At 53.2% G+C, this 25524-nt stretch overlaps 1 protein-coding gene across 2 annotated transcripts in view; it reads right to left on the bottom strand.

Moving 5' to 3' along the window:
• The window catches only part of BMPR1B (bone morphogenetic protein receptor type 1B), a 105650-nt gene that overhangs the window by 65547 nt on the left and 14579 nt on the right, over positions 1–25524 (bottom strand). The window contains exon 1 of one of the 2 annotated variants that reach the window (XM_076073173.1): positions 19670–20508. The exons of the other annotated variant lie outside the window; for it this stretch is intronic. The gene's annotated coding sequence lies outside the window, so the exon portion shown is untranslated. Of the gene's footprint in view, positions 1–19669; positions 20509–25524 lie in introns of those variants that run through there. 2 annotated transcript variants of the gene reach the window in all.

Below are 25524 nucleotides of genomic sequence, written 5' to 3'. Positions count from 1 at the left end.
ACGGAGTCGCTCTGTTCACACAGCAAGCATGTCTGTACACGTGTGCGCGCGCGTGTGCGTGTGTGCGTGCGTGTGTGCGTGTGGGGAGTGGTGGCGCAACGGTTTTAGCGCACTGCTTTACGAACTTGGCCAACGCCGGTGACGATTATCTGAACCGGTCCTGGGGCTACCCCTAGATCGACTCAGCCTCAAATGAGTAACCTGGTGCGATGTGTAAACATCGTCACTGGGGAGACAAGGGCGGCCGGGCGTGGTGTTGGCCACCCACCACTTCGTATGCCGTGCCGGCCTTCACAGGTGCTCGCTAACAGCACTCGCCCCAACAGCCTGCTGAAGGTTATGATGAGGGGGTGGGATCTGTCTTTGTGCGAGTTTGTGTATTCATTGGAGGAACAAATAAAAGTGTGAAGCACTTAACATTCCTGTCTAAATATTTACAAGCATATTGTGCGCACAATATACACCTTGTGTAGATACGCGTACACATTCAGCGTACAATAAATCCCCGTTGAACACGAGTTCACGTGCCGTTTAGTGATGCAGAGTTCGGCGAAACTATTTTTTATTTTGCCAGGTAAGGGCCCACTGAGCTCTGTAGCATTTTTTTCCAGAGGCGACCTGGCCACACAAATGACAGCTCAACGAAGTGGCCTACCACGTGGAAATGTATAGCAGCCAAAAACTCTGAACGCGTGATGTTGATTCTAAATGTGGAGGGGAAAAGAACGTAGGGCCCGGAGAAAAATCCACGCAAACCACGGGGAAAGAGAGAGAGAGAGAGACACCGCAAACTCCAAATATACAGCAGCAGCAGGCGTCAGGGTCGGGATCGAACTCACGACCTCCTGTACACCAGGCGAGGTAGTTAACATCTCCTAGCCACTATGATGATGCTGAGAGACACCGCAAACTCCAAATATACAGCAGCAGCAGGCGTCAGGGTCGGGATCGAACTCACGACCTCCTGTACACCAGGCGAGGTAGTTAACATCTCCTAGCCACTATGATGATGCTGAGAGACACCGCAAACTCCAAATATACAGCAGCAGCAGGCGTCAGGGTCGGGATCGAACTCACGACCTCCTGTATAGCAGGCGAGGTAGTTAACATCTCCTAGCCACTATGATGATGCTGACAGACACCGCAAACTCCAAATATACAGCAGCAGGCGTCAGGGTCGGGATCGAACTGACGACCTCCTGTACACCAGGCGAGGTAGTTAACATCTCGCTGGTACTGTGTAGTAGTTCCACGTTGTGATACACAGCGTGCAAACCTCTTCCTACTCAATCTTCGTTCCAGCGTCTTTATTTGCGTGGTATCGTTTCATCATCAACTATCGTGCTGTCACTCGCCATGTCTCTCTCCCTCTCTCTCTCTCTTCTGTCACACACTTTATATATCAATAAATGACTCTCACACAAAGCACACGCGCAGGAATCATAACATAAGCACAACACGTTTCAAAAAGAGACGCGTAAAACACCATTACTGTTATACCACGCGAGTTCGCTGAACACGGCAAGCTTCAGGAATGCAACCCCCGTGTTAAGCGGCGATTTGCAATGTGTACTTGCATGTGTACTTGCATGCCTGGGTCATGTAGCCCGCATCCCCAGTCACCGCATGCCCAAGCAGCTTCTGTTTGGCCGCATAGAGGGGGCTAAACGGGCACGACACGGGCTGGAGAACAGATGGAGCTGATGCGGTACGGGAGGATGTGGGGAGCCGAGTGGACTTGCTGGTACCAGCGGTGTCAAGATCGGCCTCGATGGAGGAGGCTCGTTAAGGACGCTGCTACTGGGCAGTTATGAGGCAGTCGCCCTCCAGCAACAACGGACGAGTGACGCTCACAACAACGAGCGGAGTACCGGGTGGCTAAAGTACAGCAGGTTGGCACTGTGGGGGGGGGGGGGGGGTGGGCACAGCTGGTGGTGCATCTGCCAGTCATCTCAGTCAGCTAACCCATGGCACCTGCTGGGATCTGTCCAAAGACCTTCCCCTTGTCAGTAAGGCCTTCGACACTTCACTCGGCCTCATGTTCCACCTGGACTGGCACAGGCGCCGTGGTGACGTCACCGTCACTTGGTGGCGAATGGCGGGTAATGGTACTTGCACGTGTACTTGCACGTGTACTTGCACGTGTACTTGCACGTGCACGCGACACACACACGCACATGCCCGCGGCCCGCGGCACGGAGGACGGAGGAACGGCGCGATCGATGGCACAGCGATGAGCACGCAGTGCGTCGCGACAACCCACGACCCGAGTTCGATCCCTGGCCACGGCTAACATCGATGGCGACCATCCTGGGCCAACACCCCTCCCCCGCTCCCCCACCTACCCCTCCACCAAATCGCACGGACCACGAGCGTGGTGAAGTATGGTCAAACCCACCCATCATGTCTTCCCCCCACCCCGCCACCTCTCCCCCATGACTTTCAGGGCACGATGAGGCCTTCATCCAGCAGTGGATTTACACGGAGCTCTAAAATATTATTTATTATTACTAGCCTCTTCCCCGTCCAAGGACGGGCGAGTTGCAGTAAATCTGAAACTTGCAAGCGAAAAGCAGACCGCGACGTGATATATTCATTTCATCAATGCGTGTGCAGTTTGTTAGGGCGCGGTGACACGGACCTATTTCATTTGAAGGTTATAATCCCTTGTTCATCACGACGTCCTTTTTACTTTGATGTCTCAACAGCGTCACGGAGATCACGTGATGACATGAGGGTTCTGCCTTTGTAGTGAGGGTTGTCAGTTGACGCCGAGGAGGGGGGAGGAGGCGCCTCGCCCCCCACCCCCCATGTGGAGTGACGTCACCCGCTAATTATTATTAATGAGGGGGAGGTGTCCATTTGGAAGACGTCACCTCTTCATGATTATTAATGACGGGGGCTGTTCGATGCGGAGTGACGTCACCCGCTCATGATTATTAATGAGGGGCGGGTCCATGTGGAGGACGTAACCTGTTCATGATTATTACTGAAGGGGGCTGGTCGACGTGGAGTGACGTCACGCGCGTTACACACCGACACTCTTGGGCAAATATAGAAGCAAATGTTATTAGTACACATCGGGGCAGAAAACAATGTTGATCATCAACACTGCCTTATAACAGAAACACATATACGAGGCTGCATGTTTTATAAATACTCCGGCAGCGTTGATAACGAATGCTGTGAGGTTTGTTTGTACTTATATGCACCACCAACTACTCGGTTTAGATTGTAAAGACGGATGATGCGTGTTCATTTATTTATTTCAATAGGAAGGGCCAAAATCAGCTGCTGGGCTCTCTCCCCCGTCTGCGGTCCTTCGAACGAGCATCAAACAGCGTGCTTTAATTGGACCACCAACATCACGCTCTCCCTGCCGATATTAGGAAGCCACTGGAGCTATGCGCTTTTAAATCTAAATGAAAAAAAAATCATTAATTTAGAACCGCATGATGTTGTTTAGTTTTTTGCCTTTCGTTTGTTTGTCCCCCCCCCCCCACCCCCTGTTCCCCCGTTCCCACCTCCGATTAGCGCGGTTGGCTACGCGCGGTGCGAAAGAAGTTCGAAACACGTGCGTACAGGCGGACCCCCACTCCATCGTTGGACTCGAGACCACCGGTCGTCATCGTCCTGCCCAGGCCCCCAACTGAACTGCAGTCGTACGTCGCGCCAAACTACAGAGATACCTGCGTGGAGGTATCGAAGGCGTGAATGGTAGCCGTTGTTTGGAGCGGCGAGTTGGTCGTTATGGGTCGGAGTTGCGCATATAAATATTTTGAAGCCGATTTTTTATTTTGCTCGGCAGGATAGAGTTTTCACACACATTGGCAGAGAGTTCGTTTTCACTCGCGATTTATTTTATTTAACACAAACACAAGTGTTATTTTAGCACTCACAATAAAGGAATAACACATAATGTGAACAATAATGCCCTTCATTTTACGTGAGGAATGTCTCGCCGAGTCTCAAGCATCCTTTTCAGGTGGGTCCTGTCACATTCCACTTCGGGATACACGACACGTTGAACTTCTCTCACGCCGTACGTAGCCAACCGTCCAAATCGGAGTTGCGGAATGTTTGGCCGATCGAGTGGTTTGCCTTCACGTGGCAATAAATCAGGACCCCCTGTGAAAACCCTCCGTGCAGGTAACACTTCATAAACGCCGCACAGATAGTTTCAGGAATCCAATCCTCTACTCTTCCACATCCTGGTGACTCCCGAACAGCAACATGGCAATGTCAGGCAGTCTCCCGTGCGAGCAACTAACCAGGCCCAAGCATGCCGAGCTTCTGAGATCCATCGAGACTGTGCACATTTAGTAAACAAAGATTAAGACAAAAGATCCTCCACATGGCCTATGAGGACTGTTGGGGCAAGTGCTGTTAGCGAGCACCAATGAAGGCTGGCACGGCACACGAAGGGGTGGGTGGCCAGCACCACCCCCGGCCGCCTTTGTCCCCTATTAAAAAAAACAGGCATGGGCCTCCCCTAGGTCGACTCAACCTCAAGTGGGTACCCGGTGCGATGTGTAAACCTCCCGCGCGCACACGTTGTACACGCACAGCCGATGAGCGAGCGTACCACGCATGTCCGTCGAATTCGCGTGTTTATCTTGAATCAGCGGAGCGGTGCCAAGGTAAGGAGACACCTGAACCCCGCACCGTTCTAGTGAAGCGTGCACATAAAGCCATAATTAACTGTGCCGCGAGTATTCCGTATCGAGGCGGCCTGCCCACCGTGGGGCATAGACGGACACACGAGCCGGTGGGGGGCTGGGGGGGGGGCAATCACCGGGGCATGAATTCTGCATCCGTCTCGAGCCAGGCTCCAAACCCGAGCGATCCACGTGGCGGGTGACGTGTCGATTTTTTTTTTGTACATTGCTGAAGCCTCCATCCAACAGTGGAATGACCATGGCGGATGACGACGATGACGATGGTGAATCGAATTATACCGTGTTACACATTTTTTTTCGCGACGGCATGCGGAGGCCTTAACCCAGCAGTGGAGAGAGAAAGTTCTTGTTTTTTTTAGTTCGCACGTTTTCCAGCCATTGTTTTTTTGTTGTTGCAAAGATGGCTCCATCGCTCTGTGTGTTACTGCGTAACGTCACGTCGTGACAATGTTATTTTGTTCTGCCCCGTGATTTTGGTGTGCACTCACTCCCACTACGTTATGTTGTTAATGTGCACAACATTTTTTTCTTCCCGTTAAAAAATAAAATGGCTCTATCTCTCAACGCAGACCGTCCCTCGTGAAATAGACAATATTGTCTCCAAGGGCTTCGCCTGGTTTCAATAAAGGGAACAAACACGCAGCAGCTACCTACCTGCCAACTTGCCTACAACAACTTCCTATACACCTGCTTACCTACGTACCTATCCAGCTATCGATCTACCAACTTACTCACGTATCTGCCTAATTGGCTGGCTGCCTGCCAAATGTCGCACCTACCTATTCAACTACCTACGAATCTACCGACAAACCTCCATTCCTACTCGCATACATATCAGCTGACCCATCCACTGCTTGTTCGCCTGCCTGCCTGCCCGTCTACTCACTTGATTACAAAACATAACTTCTATGTAGAGTTTTGGGGTGTGCCTACCCACCTGTCCATTTATCTACCTACTCATAAACAGATCTCACAATCCACTATAACATCCACTCACCCACTCACCTTCCCATTTATTCATCCATCCATCAATTTCGATTTATCGTGGATCGCAGTAATGTTTTGCTCTGATTTATATTCGCTCCATTTCCGTCATTTTGCAGACTAATCCCCACTCTCTTTGAGACTTCTTACCTGGTTGAACAAATCAAACTAAAAACTACTCACCTGTCCTAACTCACCTACACACCACCCGAGATGCTTTTGTTTAGTATTGTAGATTCATATTATTATTATTGCTAACCACACATCAGCATCTCGATACAAAATCATTGTTCATGCGATTCGATTTTGTCCGCCAAAATCTTAGCCACAGAATTCGCCGAGAGAGAGGCGTTCCGTATCATAGGCACAGCTGTAGGCAATTAGCGTGGCACACAATCCATCAATGCTACTATTTTTTTCTTCAAATATAATTATTTGTGTATGCGTGCATATATATTTTATTACTTTTACAATTACGTTGTTAAAAATTCAAACGGCGTTCGAAACCCTAGCAACCGGCAATAACGAGAGGGAGTGAAACTTCAGACAAGGAATGTTTGTTCACTCGTTTCTTGCATCGCCTTTCACACGATGCCGGTAAACAGCCAGACCCTGCCACTCCGTGGATTCTGTGGATGGACGTTAAAGAATCAACAACGTGTCTGTTCTCTCGCTCTCTGATAAAGGAGGTGCCGCCTTTAGCAGCGATGGATGATTCTGGGAGCAAAGCAGGATTTCAACCGACCACGGTGAGTCTTAGCCCGGTCAACAAATGACCGCAACAGATTAAATATCGCCCTTAGAGCGCGGTTTTAATTAAGACACTTTAGGAGTGGGTGCGCGATAAGCGGAAACTTGGGGGGGGGGGGCTTGTCCATAAATGACGTCACGTGATTTTGGACGGTTTTTGACCCCCCCCCCTTCGTCACAAAAAGTCAGACCCCCCCCCTCAAATATGACGTCACAAAGCTCTGCCCCCTCCCTCAAATATGACGTCACAAAGCTCTGCCCCCCCCCCCCAAAATTAAACATGCTTCAAATCGCTTTAAACTATAGTCATTGTAGTGCGTATTTAACGTGGCGCTGCACTCTGATGTTGTAGGAGAAAACTTTTATTAAAAGTCTATTTAATGAAGTAGAACGTGTTGTCTATATTTATTTAAAGTTGCGTATTTTTACGTGACGTCACATTTCTCAACCCCCCCCTCATATTCTTGGTTCTTTCGGTAAAGTCACGTAGAAGGGAAACAATAAAAGAATACAAATATAAAACAATAAAACATTATTTTATTGTTTGCCTTCTACGCGGTGACTTTACCGAAAGAACCAAGAATATGAATCCCTGCAGTCACGAAAGCTTTAAATCAAACCTCCCCCCCCCCAACCTCGTCACACATCGTCACAAATGTCTGACCCCCCCTCCCCTCCCCCCTAGGTGCGTGACGTCATTTATGGACGGCCCCTTGCGATTTGCCAACGGTTAGGCTGCGCACGTTGCGAAAGAAGTTCAACGTACGTGCGCATACAACGCAGCACAACACCGGCCACAGCGAGAGGTAATCCCTGGGCGTCGTGTGGGCCAGGCGTGGGCAACACGTGTCCGGGTGGCTGACAGACCCCGGCTGAACTTGATCCCTAATCATTGTCGTTATTCATCTTCGACGACCAACCGCTGATTTTTTTTTGTTTTGGCGCGGGGGGGGGGTTAGAGGTGGGGGGCTAAAACAAAATCGCGCACGATTATGAAGCCACGTTTACAAGACGGGCTACGGCACCCAGAACCATCCAGCGCGATGCACTGTACGGTAATTTAACGTTGGACATCGCACAACGGGAGAATTGTGCTCGAGCCAAGACGCTTGATTTAATAAATAAATAAATAACGAGCTCCACCCCGCCCCCGCCCACCTCCGCCCCCGTCGCCCCCCCTCCCCTGCACGCACGCGCGCGCGCACAAAGACAAAGGTCCCCCGTATAGCTCCCACGCCGCCGCCAAACAACCACAGGCCGAGCGTTGCCGTCAGCGGGAAGCGCCTGTGAAGTCCACCACGGCAAAAATCGTCGCGCGGGGCTCAGCTTTGTCTCTTCCCCCACCCCCCCCGGTTTAAATGTTTACGGCGCTTTGCTCGTGAATGTGTTGATCTCGGGGAGGCCCAGGGGACCCGGCTCGGATGCTCGCCCACTCACCACTCAATGCTACGCGTGGTGTCTGGAATTAAACTCCGGCATCGCCACGGTTCGTGGTGCAGCCGTAATAAAGGTCATGATCCTGGCGCGTAGCCTACAGCGGACTGTTGGGGCAAGTGCTGTTGGCGAGCTACTCGTACACTTACGAACAATCGTCGACTAAAAACTAATTTTTTATTTCACCAGGTAAGGCCCACTACAGCTCTGTTTAAAGAAGATACCTGGCCACAAATGATAGCTCAACGAAGTGGCTTATATTATAGTCACGTGGAAATGTATGGCAGCCAAAACACTCTAAACGCGTTGATGTTGGTTTCTAAACGTGGAGAAAAAAATCCGGAGGACCCGGAGAATAATCCACGTGGCCACAGGAAGAGAGAGAGACACCGCAAACTCCAAATATACAGCAGCAGCAGGCGTCAGGGTCGGGATCGAACCCACGGCCTCGTGTATAGCAGGCGAGGTTATTAACATCTCCTAGCCACCGTGATGATGATGATGACAGAGAGACACGCAAACTCCAAATATACAGCAGCAGGCGTCAAGGGTCGGGATCGAACCCACGACCTCCCGCGTATCAAGCGAGGGAGTTAACATCTCCTAGCCACCACGGCGCATGGCAGTGGCACGGCCTCGTGGTAGCCGCTTGATGGTTCGAATCCAGCGGTCGCCCGCATTAATTACGACTGCGGTGTGCAACAGCCCCAAAGATGCGCGCCATCTGCTTCGCAGTGGATGTTAAAGATCCCGTGACGTCATTCGCAAGAGTGGTTTCATTGTGTGCCGGTGCCACGGTCCAAATTAGCCAATGGAAAGAAAAAAAATCATCACACCGCAAAGTGGAATATACTTAGACAGCCCCCGGCCACTTACTGTGAAAAACCTGGCAGGAAAACCTCTTTAAAATGAGTGTTGAGACTCCGTGAGGATTTCCAAACGGAGTAATAATAATAATTATAATACACACGTCCACTTCCTGTAATTGCTGGTGTGCGAGTGAGCGGATTTGCACAATGGTGAGTGAAGCAGACTTTGGAACTTTCAGATGTGTTGGGGGTGGGGGGAAGGGGAATGTGGGGAGGGGTATGTGGGGGGGGTGTAGCGGTTAGCGCTGTGCTGCGCTACGGTCCTGGGCGACCCGAGTTCGATTCCCGCTCACGGCCAACACCAGTGACGAGTGTCTGAACCGGTCATGCGCCTCCCCTAGGCCGACTCAGCCTCAAATGAGTACCTGGTGCGGTGTGTAAACATCGCCACTGGGGAGACAAAGGCAGCCAGGCGTGGTCTAGGCCACCCACCCCTTTGTGTGTGGTCATAGGTGCTCGCTAATAGCACTTGCCCCAACAGTCTGTTTAGGCTATACGGGGGATCTTTGTATTTGGTTGGGGGGGGGTGTAATCAGATTAACAGAATGAACGGGACAAGCATGCTGAGTGGCATGCACAGATTTCTCAGCGTCATGTTTGCTTTGGGTGATTGACACTCCGGCATACACTTCCATACCACAGAGTACACACACACACACTCTTTCTCTCACTCTCCCACACCCCAATCCGCACACACACACGCAAATATCCCTCCGTTTAGTCATACAGACCGTCGGGGCAAGTGCTGTTAGCGAGCACCTATTAAGGCCAGCCATGACGCACGCAGGAGTGTTAAAGCCAGCACCACTAACATTTAACCAGCTTAATATAGATCATTGGTGGATGGAGTGGTGGTGCAGGGGTTAGCGCACCGTTATAAACCAGATGACCCGAGTTCGATTCCCATCTATGGCTAACATCGGTGATAGCTGAACCAGTCTCTGCCCCCTTCCCCAGCTAATTCACCAACCTGCACTGACCAGCGTGGTGAAGTATGGTCAAATAGCTCCCAAAGACCCGGCACGGCGTGGGATGCAGCCCTTCATCCAGCAGTGGACAAACAAAGGGCGATGAAGGAAGATATTTAGGTGAAAAAGGACCTCTCTCTATTTTATTTCACCAGGTAAGGCCCAATTAGCTACGTAGCTCTTTTTATTACACGCTTTTTATTAACTCTGTTGTTGTATCCTCAAATCTTGTAACTCAATTTTAACCCACTTCCCAATGTGGCATCGACTGCAAACTTGGTATACTTATGCCATACTGATGACAATACTATATTGTATCATACAAAATATATATTTTTAAATATTATTTTCTATATGTTATGCTTGGGTCTAATTGTCCATGGTCGACTGACGTTGGCTGTAATTGGACCACGGTCCCTTACGTTATGGCAAGCTTCGGGGCCACTTCCTGGAGTCGTGGAGATCTGCCATTACTAGTAGATTTCATTAAAGCGTGTTTAAAAAAAGTTTAAAAAAATATTACTGATTTAGAAGCGACCTGGTCAAAAACGACAGCCCAACGTAGTGCCTTATCACGTGACAATGTACAGCAGTCAAATTCCCTCAACGCGAGGTGATGTTCATTATACATGTGGAGAGGAAACAGCGGAGGACACGGTGAAAAATCCACGCCACCACGGGGAGAGCGAGAGACACGCAAACTCCAAATATACAGCAGCAGGCGTCAGGGTCGGGATCGAACCCACGACCGCCTGCAAACCATGCGAGGGAGTTAACATCTCATAGCCACCGTGGTGCCCCTCTCTGCTCTGCATAACCCCTTCGCACCAACCACCCTTAGAGGATGCGAGCTGAAGATGCCGGTCAGTGTGGGGTCAGTTTGGTGGTGGGGTGAGCGTGGGGTGAGGGTGGGGTGAGTTTAACGGTGAGTTTGGGGGCGATATTAATGGTTCTTTCGGTAAAGTCACGTAGAAGGGAAATAATATTATTATTTTTACGATTTTCCTTTTACGTGACTTTACCGAAAGAACCAAGAATATGAATCCTTGCAGTCACAAAAGCTTTAAATCGAAATTTGGGGGGTGAGTTTGGCAGTGAGGATGGGGTGAGTTTGACGGTGAGGGTGGAGTGAGTTTGGCGGTGAGGGTGGGGCGAGTTTGGGGGGATGAGGGTTGGACAACGGTGGAGCGCTCTACCCTGCTGCAGGAGGTGAAGCCACAATGGGGGGCCCACGGGGTGGAGGCGGGGGGGGGGCAACTGAGAACGCGGGGGGGGGGGCGGGATAGAGGTGGGGGGAAATGGGCAGGCAGGAGGCCCCATTGAACTCAATTCCTTGCACCAAGGTCCATGGCAAGCATGCTTGGCCACTGCCTGGGCGCGTGTTGCTGCGCGGACGTGGAGAAGCCACTTCACTCGCCGGGAGCTCCTGCGATACAGTTCCCGAGGAAGCTCGCTGGCACGTGAAGCGAAACGTCGGACACCATGCCGTACCCCCACACTGTACCCCCCTACCCCCATCGTACACGCCCCCACCCCGTGCGCCCCCCCCCCCACCTCCCCACTGCACCACCCACCCCTCCCTGATCGACACAAAGAAATGTGGGCATCATCCCAAAAAACTCTCTATGCCTCCTTCTGTGTTGTGGCCAGGGCAACACAGGAACAACCACAACAACAATAACAACTTTATGCGAGATGCAAACATGAAGTGTGACACCAGAAATTAAGAAAGTTGGGACTTCCGCAGCAGATTTTCCCGAAATGCTCCATCATCAATCTCCTTTATTTAACCGCTGACAGACACTGCCGTTTCTGATCAGCTTTTGCCAAGTGCGACTTTAGCCGCCGTGAGCCTGGGCCACGAAACGAGCACACGACGATCCACTCTGGCGGAGTGAAACTTTCATGGCCAAGTCGGGGAAACCCATTGAGGATGGGGGGGGGGGAAAGTCAATTTCTTCCCAAAAAGTGTCCGCAAAGAATAAAATACAAAAAAAGGTCCGCAGATCACTAATGACTACTGCAACGCAGCAAATGTCAGAAAGTCACAGACTTGATCAACACCTTGACTGTTCAACCCTCAACTCTGACGAAACATGCGTCAAGCGTCCCAAGTTGAACCTTTACACGTGCTGCAATTTTCAGTGATATCATGCAGACATCTTGTGAATCAAGAACGTAGAGACTTGTGAATTGTGTCTCATAAGAGGCCCAAAAGGCCAACTTACCGATGGATTTTTAACTTAAACTAAACAATTAAAATGTTACCAGGTAATGTCCCACTGAGCTATATAGCGTTTTTTCATGAGTAACCTGGCCACAAATCATAGCTCAACGAAGTGGTTTATCACGTGGGAATTTTTGTAGCAGCCAAATAACTCTAAAACACGCGATGTTGATTCTAAAATTGTAGGGAAAAATCGGAGGACCATGATTTAAAAAATCCACGCTACCACGGGGGAGAGAGACACGCAAACTCCAAATATACACCAGCAGGTGTCAGGGTCGGGATCGAACTCGCGACCTCCTGTGTACCAGGTGAGGTAGTCAACATCTCCTAGCCAACGTGATGATGATGATGAGAGAGAGACACCGCAACTCCAAATATACAGCAGCAGGCGTCAGGGTCGGGATCGAACCCGCGACCTCCTGTGTACCAGGTGAGGTAGTTAACATCTCCTAGCCACCGTGGCACCCATTTAAAAAGAGCGACAGCCGAGACGGATGGCGGATCGAGGTCTGGATCGCGGGCACTGGAGAATCGCATTGACGTGCTGGCACCAACAACACGGCGGTCGTCACAGAAAGGGCTGCCCTTTGCACAGAAAAAAAGAACCCTGCTCCAGATCGAACAACGCCAATCTAAACAATCGACCGCTTCTTGTCGGCAACTCTCTCGCGTGCTCGTGTGTCGGTCGGAAGCCACTGGAGCTAATGGCACTTTGAAATCTAGATTTGAAAACAATTTTTTTTTAACTGCTTGTTGTTGTGTTAAGTTTGTTGTCCTTCCGCCGCTGCGCCGCCGATTAGCGCGGCTGGATATGTACGGTGCGAAAGAAGTTCAACATAATACATACATACTAAACTATTAATTTGTCATGTGCGTCAAATTGAAAGGTTCCAGTCTTTTTTCAAGCGCTTCCACAATGCAAAGTAACGATCTCCCAGCTGCAAATTGCTCAATCTCTCTGCCCACTTTCTCTTCTCTCTGTGCTCTGAAGAAGGGCCATGGCCTGAAACGTCAGTTGACCAACGCGCACTGGCCAGCGTGCTGAAGTATGGTCAATAACCCCCACAACACCTGCACGGTGTGGGCAGGCCTTCGCCCGGCAGCAGGTTGACAAAGTGCCGCGAATTATTATTTTGTTATTATGAATATTAGATGCTTATAAGTCAGTGTTAACGATGGATGTTTGTGATTATTTTATTTGATCGAAACGAGATTGGACGATTGGTTTCGTGGTGACACAGCTGACGCGAGCGTTGCTCAAATGCCCTATTGCTGGAGAAATCGGTGACAGGAGCAGCGTTAACAAGGTAAGAACAGGATATTTGCAATGGGGGGGCGGGGGGGGGCGGCAGGAGGTCGATGGAAACGTTTATTAGCCCAGAAGCCTGCTGCGGGCAAATGTGGAAAATTTTACAAATTTCGCTGGTACGGCGATAATAATTTCAATAGACGCTGGAGATGAAATTAATTTTCCGCGTTGCTCTGGAAGGAATCACCAAGCGTGGCGAACAGCCAGCCCTGCATCCATTCTCTCTCCTTCCCTCTCTCTCTTCTGCGAGACGGCGTGGGGGGCTCCAGAGAGAGAGGACCCCCCCCCCTTCCGCCTCCCCCACCATGGAATTGCCCAGACCAAAAAACCCGAGATTACCCCCCCCCCCCCCTTTGTTTCCACTACACAACCGAGCCACACCGAGTCAGCCCGGCTCGGCCCGGCAGGCCGCAGAAGCCTATAGCCGTGCCGCTGACGTTGTTACAGGCGCCACACGGTGGCGAGATGTTAACTACCTCGCCTGGTATGCAGGAGGTCGTGGGTTTGATCCCGACCCCTTTTGCCAGCCGTGGTCGCGTGGATTTTTCTCCGGGTCCTGCGGTTTTTCCCTCCACATTTAGAATCAACATCATGCATTAAGAGTATTTGGCTGCTTTAAATTTCCACGTAAGCCACTTCGTTGAGCTACTGTTTGTGGCCAGGTTGCTTCTGAAAAAGATCTACGTAGCTCAGTGGGCCGTACCTGGTAAAAGGAAATAAAACCATTTAAAGTTTAATGGTGACCGTGACTCGGTGATGGATGGGGAAGAACACGGAGTAATCAGAGCATCCCTCCGATTTAAGTTCCCCACTCTGCCAGCCGAGCCAAAGAATAAATAATTAAATAAATACCACAAAAAAACAAGTTGTGACTTTTAACGTAACGTGATTATGGGGAGACCGGCACGGCGAGAGCGCTCTGGCTCCTTATCGGTTCCGCCTCTAAGTGGGCAACAACAGAAAATAAAACCATCGCAAGTAATAGAATGACACTTTCGGGCCGCCGTGTGTGCCACATTCTAATTCAATTTCACCGAGTGCCTCCCGCCCACGCACAGCCGAACATCGATTTACCTATTTACAAAACAACAAAGTGTAAAGAGGGCGGCGCGGCCCCTGCAACTGCTCGCTCGCGACACCGCTGGCGGAAGGAAGGCCCTCCTCCTCTCGACGCAGCTGCAAGAGAACCCCCCCCGACACCGCCTCAGTGCAGGGTATTCGGTCTACTCTTCCACACTGGTCACGTGTCTCAGAAGAGGTGGTGGTACGCACACTTTGCCCCACCCCACGCGACCTGCCGATCAACCGCACTTGGGAGAACTTATTTATGCTTCTGGCTGGACAAAGGGTGGTGGTGGTGGTGGTAGTGGGCATTTAAGAAAATTGCACCATCATTTTCACTGCCACGCTGTGAGAAATTAGCATCATTCCCGTGATTGTTTTTGTTCGCTTCACCAAGTAAGGCCCACTGAGATATACAGTTATCTTTCAGAAGCGACCTGACCACAAACGATAGCTCAAGCAAGTGGCTTATCCTGTGGAAATGTATAGCCGCCAAACACTTTAAGTGCGTGATGTTGATGCTTAGGGAAAAAAACCAGAGGACCCGGAGAAACACGCGAACTCAAAGTATACAGCAGGCGTCAGGGTCGGGATTCAAACCCACGACCCCCTGCGTAACAGGCGACGGAGTTAACAGCTCGCCTTACTGAGTCTCACGACTCGTTTACAGGAGGGCTCCAATGTAAGGATATTTGGCCAACGACATGAGCGACTACTCCTTTGGTTCTTTCGGTAAAGTCACGTGGTGAGAAATAAAATAATACAAATCACGACGTTTCGATCGCAACACAAGCGGCCGTCATCATTTTATTTTCTACCTACGTGACTTTACCGAAAGAACCAAAGAGTATGGATTCCTGCAGTTACGCAAGCTTCAAATGTAGATTGACATGAGCGAGTGTTTGCATCCACGTGGGAGGTTCACTGGAGCACCCAGAGAGGGACGCGTCTCACACAAAGATCCCCCATATAGCCTTAACAGACTGTAGGGGCAAGTGCTGTTAGCGAGCACCTATGAAGGCCTGGAACGGTACACGAGGGGGTGGGTGGCCAGCACCACGCCCGACCGCCTTAGTCTCCCTAGTGGCGTAGTTACCGCACCAGGTACTCATTTGAGGCTGAGTCGACCTAGGGGAAGCCCGGGACCGGTTCAGATAATCTTCACTGGTTTTGGCCATGAGCAGGAATCAAACTCGGGTCACCGGGTTCAAAGCGCGGCGCGCTAACCGCTACACTACCGCTCCCCACACACACACACACATAGACAGACACACACAGACAGGCACACGGCAGTGGAGTAATCAAACAGAGACGGTGGTGGTCACTGCATTGCGCTGCGCTTTCAGATGCGCTTCTGCGGCCGTCTGGAACGCTCTTTTTGCCGAGGAAGCCACTGCAGATATGCACTTTTAAATCGTCTAGAGACAGAACTGCTTTTTTTGTGTTGAATTTGATCTCCTTACCCCGCACCTCTGATTGAACACAGTTGGCTACATTCGGTGCGAAAGAAGTTCAACGTACGTACATACATACATACGAACCAGTGCCCTCGGGATTGCGAGTCCTGTGCGCTGAACCCCCATTACACACCACCCAACGTTTACTAAATGAGCCAAGACACAACGGTTTTAGAGTGTTACTGCGTTGGTGGTTATACGAGTGTGCCTTTTCAAACACACACACACACACACTCCCCAAAAGGCAGCCCATATAGGCCTTCAATTTGTATCGCAATGTGGGCCTCGCAAGCGTCAACTGAAGTGCGTGATGTTATGGCGATCCCGGCGTCTGTTTACGTTTGAGATGACTTCGCTAAGAGCACGGCGGTTCTGATGTAATATATCGTTACAGCCGGGGTGCCCGCACAACAATCGCCTTCTCCAAAGTCTGAACGCCAGCTTCGAAGAGAGAGAGAGGGAGAGAGGGAGGAGAGGAGAAAATGCACAACGCGAAAGGGGGAAAGAACAAAAAACGTCAGACGACACGTTGGTGTTATTCTTTCTTATTTTTTAACCCTCCTTCCGCCGTTCATTCACTTCGCCGGTCCTTCCGCTTCGTACCCTTTCATCTGATGATGATGCTGCTGCTGCCGCCCAGCCAACCAGCATGCACGGCAAACAGTGCAGAAGAGTGAACAGTATATATATACACAAACACATTTCGAATATTTATTTAAACTGGAGGAATCCGATGAGCTGTAAAGCTCTTGTTCACAGACGTCCCTTGAAGGACGTGGTAGGCCATGGCCTTGCGGCTGTAAGTTGTTGTTATGATTTAATAAAGTTGCTGAGACAACGCAAAAATCCATTGCATCTTTTGCAAAATAAACCTCGGCAAACATGTCACAGAGGCAGTTATTTTTAAGTTAAGAACAACTTTCAAATGTGCAATTTGACCTATTACACTGGCACGCAATGGCCTACTCTTGCAAACTATGTCACGGGTTCTTTCATATCTTCCACACATAATGAAAGTTCAATGCTACTTCACTATGACATTATAATTCTGGAATAAAAACTGACCGCTGGAATAAAGCAGCAGCAGCAGCAGCAGCAGCGGGCAACGGTAAATAATCGCGGGAGAGGGCGAGCCGTTCACATCGTTTCCTACAGAAGCTCCCGGCACGAACCATCGGACATCATATCGAACAGCACGTGGGTGGGTTCAACCAGAAAGCGCATCGGAGAAGAGCTGGTGCAGCACGGATAATTTTTTTTTTTACTTTTCATTGACATCGGACAGTCACACTAAAGAACCCCGACAATTTAACTCTCTGGTTTTGTTGGAATATTATTTATTTATATTATTTATAGTATTAATTTATATTATTTATTTATTTGCAATCTGGGGATGTTCGAGGAGACCGTGGGCCAGGAACTGCAAACCCCATGGGGAGGGGGGCTCTGATCGGTATTGGGATGCCACGGTAGTGAGATGTTAACTCCCTCGCCTGGTACACAGGAGGTGGTCGGTTCGATCCCGACCCCTGAGGATGCCTGCTGCATATTTGGTGTTTGCGTCTCTTTCTCTCTCCGTGGTGAGATGTTAACTCCCTCGCCTGGTACACAGGAGGTCGTCGGTTCGATCCCGACCCCTGACGATGCCTGCTGCATATTTGGTGTTTGCGTCTCTTTCTCTCTCCGTGGTGAGATGTTAACTCCCTTGCCTGGTATCCAGGAGCTCGTCGGTTCGATTCCGACGCCTGACGATGCCTGCTGCATATTTGGAGTTTGCGTGTCTCTCTCTCTCTCTTACCAGTGGTCTCGTGGATTTTTCTCCGGGTCCTCCGTTTCCCCCCCCCCCCCTCCACATTTAGCGTCAACATCACGCGTTTAGAGTATTTGGCTCCTGCTATGAATTTCCACGTGATGATAAGCCACTTCTCGTTAAGCTATCATTTGTGGGCAGGTCGCTTCTCGAAAAGAGCTGAGTAGCTCAGTGGGCCTTGACCTGGTGAATTATAATTTTAAAAAATGTAGATTACAGTTAAATAGTTTTGTATCAATTCACCGCTATAGGCGCAGATACGCGGGCGAGAGAGCAAGGGGAGAGCGAGGGGAGAGCGTGGGGAGAGCGTGGGGAGAGCGAGGGGAGAGCGTGGGGAGAGCGTGGGGAGAGCGAGGGGAGAGCGTGGGGAGAGCGTGGGGAGAGCGAGGGGAGAGCGAGGGGAGAGCGTGGGGAGAGCGAGGGGAGAGCGTGGGGAGAGCGAGGGGAGAGCGTGGGGAGAGCGAGGGGAGAGCGAGGGGAGAGCGTGGGGAGAGCGTGGGGAGAGCGAGGGGAGAGCGTGGGGAGAGCGAGGGGAGAGCGAGGGGAGAGCGTGGGGAGAGCGTGGGGAGAGCGAGGGGAGAGCGTGGGGAGAGCGAGGGGAGAGCGAGGGGAGAGCGAGGGGAGAGCGTGGGGAGAGCGTGGGGAGAGCGAGGGGAGAGCGTGGGGAGAGCGAGGGGAGAGCGAGGGGAGAGCGTGGGGAGAGCGTGGGGAGAGCGAGGGGAGAGCGAGGGGAGAGCGTGGGGAGAGCGAGGGGAGAGCGTGGGGAGAGCGTGGGGAGAGCGAGGGGAGAGCGAGGGGAGAGCGTGGGGAGAGCGAGGGGAGAGCGAGGGGAGAGCGTGGGGAGAGCGTGGGGAGAGCGAGGGGAGAGCGTGGGGAAAGCGAGGGGAGAGCGAGGGGAGAGCGAGGGGAGAGCGTGGGGAGAGCGTGGGGAGAGCGAGGGGAGAGCGTGGGGAGAGCGAGGGGAGAGCGTGGCGAGAGCGAGGGGAGAGCGAGGGGAGAGCGTGGGGAGAGCGTGGCGAGAGCGAGGGGAGAGCGAGGGGAGAGCGTGGGGAGAGCGTGGGGAGAGCGAGGGGAGAGCGAGGGGAGAGCGTGGGGAGAGCGTGGGGAGAGCGAGGGGAGAGCGAGGGGAGAGCGAGGGGAGAGCGTGGGGAGAGCGAAGGGAGAGCGTGGGGAGAGCGTGGGGAGAGCGTGGCGAGGGCGAGGGGAGAGCGTGGGGAGAGCGAGGCGAGAGCGTGGGGAGAGCGAGGGGAGAGCGAGGGGAGAGCGAGGGGAGAGCGAGGGGAGAGCGAGGGGAGAGCGAGGGGAGAGAGAGGGGAGAGCGAGGGGAGAGCGAGGGGAGAGCGTGGGGAGAGCGTGGGGAGAGCGAGGGGAGAGCGTGGGGAGAGCGTGGGGAGAGCGAGGGGAGAGCGTGGGGAGAGCGTGGGGAGAGCGTGGGGAGAGCGAGGGGAGAGCGAGGGGAGAGCGTGGGGAGAGCGAGGGGAGAGCGAGGGGAGAGCGAGGGGAGAGCGAGGCGAGTGCGTGGGGAGAGCGAGGGGAGAGCGTGGGGAGAGCGAGGGGCGAGCGAGGGGAGAGCGAGGGGAGAGCGAGGGGAGAGCGTGGGGAGAGCGTGGGGAGAGCGAGGGGAGAGCGTGGGGAGAGCGAGGGGAGAGCGTGGGGAGAGCGAGGGGAGAGCGAGGGGAGAGCGTGGGGAGAGCGAGGGGAGAGCGAGGGGAGAGCGAGGGGAGAGCGAGCGATCGGTGTGTGTCACTTCCCTCGTCACGATGCCTCTCAATCAGACCACCCGCAAGTACGGGGCAGCTGTCACCGCTCTCCGCCCACGCACGCTCCACCCCCGCCTACCCACCCATAACCCCACCACGATCGACGTCCAGCGATTGAGCGTTAATTAAAACATCTTTACGCCGCATCCTGGTGCAAACGGACACAAGTAAAGGCCGTCTCCGTTGTTGAACTTTGCGCGCCGCGCTCAAACTGGAGCGGATGTGTGTGCACAGCTTGCAGACTTGTTCACCCGCTTTACGAGGACTCTTCTTGTTGTTGTTACAAATCAATCCACTGTTGGATGAAGCCCCCCCCCCACCCACACTCCACCCCCCCCACCACCCCCACCTCGTCACCTCCACCACGCCGTGTGGGTCGTGATGGGGTTGTCAGGCCGTGCTCGTTTGAGGCGGTGTTGGATGAACAGGGCTCGGGAACGGTCCAGGCATCACTCGCCATCGATGTTTCTCCGCTGGGCTTTTCCTGTTGCACCCAAGCGATGTTCGGCATGCCGTCTGACGTTTCGCTCCACGAGCTCTCTTTCGTTTCCCTGAAGAAGCTGCCTGTGGATTGTGTCTTCACTTGCACCTCTACCATAATTTTGCTGTATCTCTCTCTCTCCCTGCCCTGTTGCTGCCTACTCTTAACGTCTTCCCCGGTGAATTACCCCCAGTACAATACCTCTCGCTCTCATTGTGCAGGGCTTAAATTGTCGACGGTTATTTTCTGGGTGGCCGATAAGACTGGAGTAGGTGGCACGTGACTATGCAGTAAGTAGCCACCGCCATCGCGATTGGTATACTGGACGCGGTGTGTCGGGAATGCGGAACTGTGGTGCGATTCGCTGTCCCTGGACATTCCCCGGCTGCTGAAGTAAAGCCCTGGACCCCACGTCGCCGTAGCGCGATCACGTTTTAGTCGCCGGACGATGGAGGGGAGGGGAGGGAGGTTGGGAGGGATGGCGTGGGTGTTAAATGAACTTTTTTCCCCTAGGAAATCATGTGGGGGGTGGGGGTGCAACAAGATTTGTTTCTTCTATGAAACCGCAGAGCAGCAGCAGCAGCCTCAAAATTGCAGGGGAAATGCCATTAACACATTTGTCCAGTGTCAAAATCACACCTGCCAATTAGGGCCTTTGTGAGCGAGGAAGTCTGTCTCGTGACCCACGTATGAAACACGTGTGAGCACGCACACGCTCTCTCTCTCCGCGTACACGCTCTCTCTCTCTCTCCGCGTACACGCTCTCTCTCTCTCCGCGTACACGCTCTCTCTCCGCGTACACGCTCTCTCTCCGCGTACACGCTCTCTCTCTCTCTCCGCGTACACGTACACGCATCAAGCCGCAACAGCCGCTCTTCGCCATAAAGCAGCGGCGTGGACTCCACCGCCCTCGCCGCAGCTTCTTGTGCCAGCCTAGGTGCACTGCGAGCCCACCACGTGGAGGCCACGGGACAGACCCCGCGGCGCTGTGGGCTATCCGCGCGAGACGACCCCGGCAGACGCGCGCGACGCACGCGCAGGGGAACCGGGCGCCTCACAAGGGGAGGCGTTGTGAGCGAGCGGCGGGCAGGGAGAGAGAGAGAGAGAAGCGGGGAGAGGGGATGGATGGGGAACGTCAGCGCCAATTACGTGCGGATGAAAGTTGCGGCCTGGAGGCACCCGGGAATGATTACACGAGTGATGCCCGGCAACCGGGGCCACGGCGTTGACCCTCCTCCTCCTCTTCCCTTACACCACGGTGGCTAGGAGATGTTAACTGCCTCGCCTGGTTTACAGGAGGTCGTGGGTTCAATCCCGACCCTGACGCCTGCTGCTGCTGTATATTTAGAGTCTGCATGTTTGCCTATCTCCCCCCCCCCCTGCTGGACGCGTGGGGTTTTCTCCAGGTCCGCCGGTTTTCCCCTCCACGTTTAGAATCAACATCACGCGTTTAGAGCATTCGGCTGCTACAACTTTCCACGTGATAAGCCACTTCCGTTGAGCGATCATTAGTGATAGCCAGGTCGCGTCTGAAAAAGAGCTATACAGCTCAGTGGGCCTTACCTGGTACAATAAAATGAGTCAATTGGTTTAGGACTACTCAATGTCTCACTCCAAAGACACCCGCCCGTATATAGAGACTTTTACAGACTGCTGGGGCAATGCTGCTAGCGAGTATCACCTATGTGTCCTGGCACGGTACACAAGGGGAGTGAGTGGGTGGGTGGTCCAGCACCCTGTCCGGGTCCCCCTTTGTCTCCCCAGTGGCGATGTTTACACGTCACGCCAGGTACTCATTTAAGGCTGAGTCCACCTAGGGGAGGCCCAGGAGCAGTTCAGATAAACGCCACTGGCGTTGGTGGCCGTGAGCAGGAATCGGAACGCGGGCTCGCTGGGGTTTGTAGCGATAACCGCTGTGACGCCGCTCCCACCCACAATGTCTCCTCCACCTCCTGCACGCACTCATCCTGCACAAACTCCTCCTCGTCCTGCACACACTCCTTATACACACACTCGTCCTCCACACACTCCTCCTCGTCCTCCATACACTCCTCCTCGTCCTCCATACACTCCTCCTCGTCCTCCACACACTCCTCCTCACACTCCCATCACACTCCTCCTCCTGCACACCGTCCTCCACACACTCCTCCTCCTCGTCCTCCACACACTCCTCCTCGTCCTCCACACACTCCTCCTCCTCCACACACTCCTCCTCCTCCACACACTCCTCCTCCTCCTCCACACACTCCTCCTCCACACACTCCTCGTCCTCCACACACTCCTCCTCACACTCCCATCATCACACTCCTCCTCGTCCTCCACACACTCCCCCTCCTCCTCCTCCACACACTCCTCCTCCACACACTCCTCCTCCTCCACACACTCCTCCTCCTCCACACACTCCTCCTCCACATACTCCTCCTCCTCCACACACTCCTCCTCCTCCACACACTCCTCCTCCACACACTCCTCCTCCTCCACACACTCCTCCTCCTCCACACACTCCTCCTCGTCCTCCACACACTCCTCCTCGTCCTCCACACACTCCTCCTCGTCCTCCACACACTCCTCCTCGTCCTCCACACACTCCTCCTCGTCCTCCACACACTCCTCCTCCTCCTCCACACACTCCTCCTCCTCCTCCACACACTCCTCCTCGTCCTCCACACACTCCTCCTCCTCCACACACTCCTCCTCCTCCACACACTCCTCCTCCTCCTCCACACACTCCTCCTCCACACACTCCTCGTCCTCCACACACTCCTCCTCACACTCCCATCATCACACTCCTCCTCGTCCTCCACACACTCCCCCTCCTCCTCCTCCACACACTCCTCCTCCACACACTCCTCCTCCTCCACACACTCCTCCTCCTCCACACACTCCTCCTCCACATACTCCTCCTCCTCCACACACTCCTCCTCCTCCACACACTCCTCCTCCACACACTCCTCCTCCTCCACACACTCCTCCTCCTCCACACACTCCTCCTCGTCCTCCACACACTCCTCCTCGTCCTCCACACACTCCTCCTCGTCCTCCACACACTCCTCCTCGTCCTCCACACACTCCTCCTCCTCCACACACTCCTCCTCCTCCTCCACACACTCCTCCTCCTCGTCCTCCACACACTCCTCCTCGTCCTCCACACACTCCTCCTCCTCCACACACTCCTCCTCCTCCACACACTCCTCCTCCTCCACACACTCCTCCTCCACACACTCCTCGTCCTCCACACACTCCTCCTCACACTCCCATCATCACACTCCTCCTCGTCCTCCACACACTCCCCCTCCTCCTCCTCCACACACTCCTCCTCCTCCACACACTCCTCCTCCACATACTCCTCCTCCTCCACACACTCCTCCTCCTCCACACACTCCTCCTCCACACACTCCTCCTCCTCCACACACTCCTCCTCCTCCACACACTCCTCCTCGTCCTCCACACACTCCTCCTCGTCCTCCACACACTCCTCCTCGTCCTCCACACACTCCTCCTCCTCCTCCACACACTCCTCCTCCTCCTCCTCCACACACTCCTCCTCCTCCACACACTCCTCCTCCTCCACACACTCCTCCTCCTCCTCCACACACTCCTCCTCCTCCACACACTCCTCCTCCTCCACACACTCCTCCTCCTCCTCCACACACTCCTCCTCCTCCACACACTCCTCGTCCTCCACACACTCCTCCTCCTCCACACACTCCTCCTCACACTCCTCTCATCACACTCCTCCTCCTGCACACCGTCCTCCACACACTCCTCCTCCTCCACACACTCCTCCTCCTCCTCCACACACTCCTCGTCCTCCACACACTCCTCCTCCTCCACACACTCCTCCACACACTCCTCCTCCTCCACACACTCCTCCTCCTCCACACACTCCTCCTCGTCCTCCACACACTCCTCCTCGTCCTCCACACACTCCTCCTCCACACACTCCTCCTCCTCCTCCTCCACACACTCCTCCTCCTCCTCCTCCACAGACTCCTCCTCCTCCACACACTCCTCCTCCTCCACACACTCCTCCTCCTCCACACACTCCTCCTCCTCCACACACTCCTCCTCCTCCTCCACACACTCCTCCTCCACACACTCCTCCTCCTCCACACACTCCTCCTCCACACACTCTCCTCCTCCCCACACACTCCATCTCCCCACCGCCACCACCATGACCTGGCTAACCTCCCCCCGCCGTACATTAAACACCAAGGGGGGTAAAGTAAATAAATAAATAAGCTCGCCCCCGCCTGCTCCGTGACCCCACAATGCGAACTTCCACAGAGCCCCCATCTCAGACTGAAAACTGAATCCAGGGGGGTTGGCCCTAGGGTCCTCGCAAGAACCTTTCCACATGGTGCGGGACCACAGACAAATCAATCATTGCCTGGCATTATGGTTATTTATTTATATATCCACTCACAACTTTGTGTGGTTGTTGTATTGTTCCTTTGTACTGTGCGTGTATGCACAAGTGTGTGTCTGTGTGTGCATACACAAGTGTGTGTGTGTGTATGTATACACAAGTGTGTGTCTGAATATACAAGTGTGTGTATGTGTGTGTGTATACACAAGTGTGTGTGCGTGCATACACAAGTGTGTGTCTGTGTGTGTATACACAAGTGTGTGTCTGTATACACAAGTGTGTGTCGGTGTGTGTGTATACACAAGTGTGCGTCTGTATACACAAGTGTGTGTCTGTGTGTGTGTATACACAAGTGTGTGTGCGTGCATACACAAGTGTGTGTCTGTGTGTGTATACACAAGTGTGTGTCTGTATACACACGTGTGGGGAGCGGTAGTGTAGCGGTTAGCACACTGCGCTACAAACCCGGCGGTCCGAGTTCGATTCTGGCTCACGGCCAATATATCGGTGACGAATGTCTGAACTGGTACTGGGCCTCCCCTAGGTCGACTCAGCTTCAACCGGCTACCTGGTGCGGTGTGTAAACATCGCGACTGGAGAGACAAAGGCGGTCCGGGGGTGGCGCTGTCCACCCACTCCCTCGTGCGCCGTGTCGGCCTTCACAGATGCTCGCTCACAGCACTTGCCCCAACAGTCTGTTGAGGCTATACAGGGGGTCTTTGTCTGTGTCTTTGTTTGCGCAAGTGAGCGCAGTTGCTTGCCAGGTGCTGTAGGCAGGGGGCTGCGAGGTGTGTCAAAAGAGGTGGCGTCGCTGTGGGTCACCGCCTCGCTTCCAGCGTGTGGCCTTGTTTTTATTATCGGGGGTTGTAGCAGGACCCTCTTGAAAATGAATCTTGAGATTCACTTGAGGTGTGCCCCGGTAAATAATTGCCATTATTAGTTGGTTTGTAGATTTAAGTAAGTAAAAAAAGTCCACTTCCTGTACCACGGGCTGCACACACCGGTTCCTCTCATCACGGCATGGAATTGTCACCACCACCATCACTCGTGCCGGTGGAATGAAACACCACAAGGGCAGGGGGAGGAACACAACAACAAAAACCCCACCGACTTTTTTGGACACGTGTCCTGAATTAACCACCGCGATTAATAATTACCCACCTTCGTCCGCGTGTCGCTGGCTGAAGCACCGTTTTCTTAGCCCTCCCTGCCTTATTTACACTTTTATTCCCTTTGTGTCACCTGGGCTGTTTGCATCTACCCCCTCTCCCTGCTCCACGGTGCGTCTGTTTAGTCTGAACCGTGCCTGCAGGCGAACTGTACGCCTGCTGCGTAGCCAGTTGCTCGACAGATGGATTTGGA

This window comes from Petromyzon marinus, chromosome 41 (genome assembly GCF_048934315.1).
Source record: "Petromyzon marinus isolate PM22_M1 ecotype Great Lakes invasive population chromosome 41, UKy_Petmar_22M1.pri1.0, whole genome shotgun sequence".
NCBI classification, from domain to species: Eukaryota; Metazoa; Chordata; class Hyperoartia; order Petromyzontiformes; family Petromyzontidae; genus Petromyzon; species Petromyzon marinus.
This window is presented reverse-complemented; position numbering and strand designations above follow the sequence as displayed.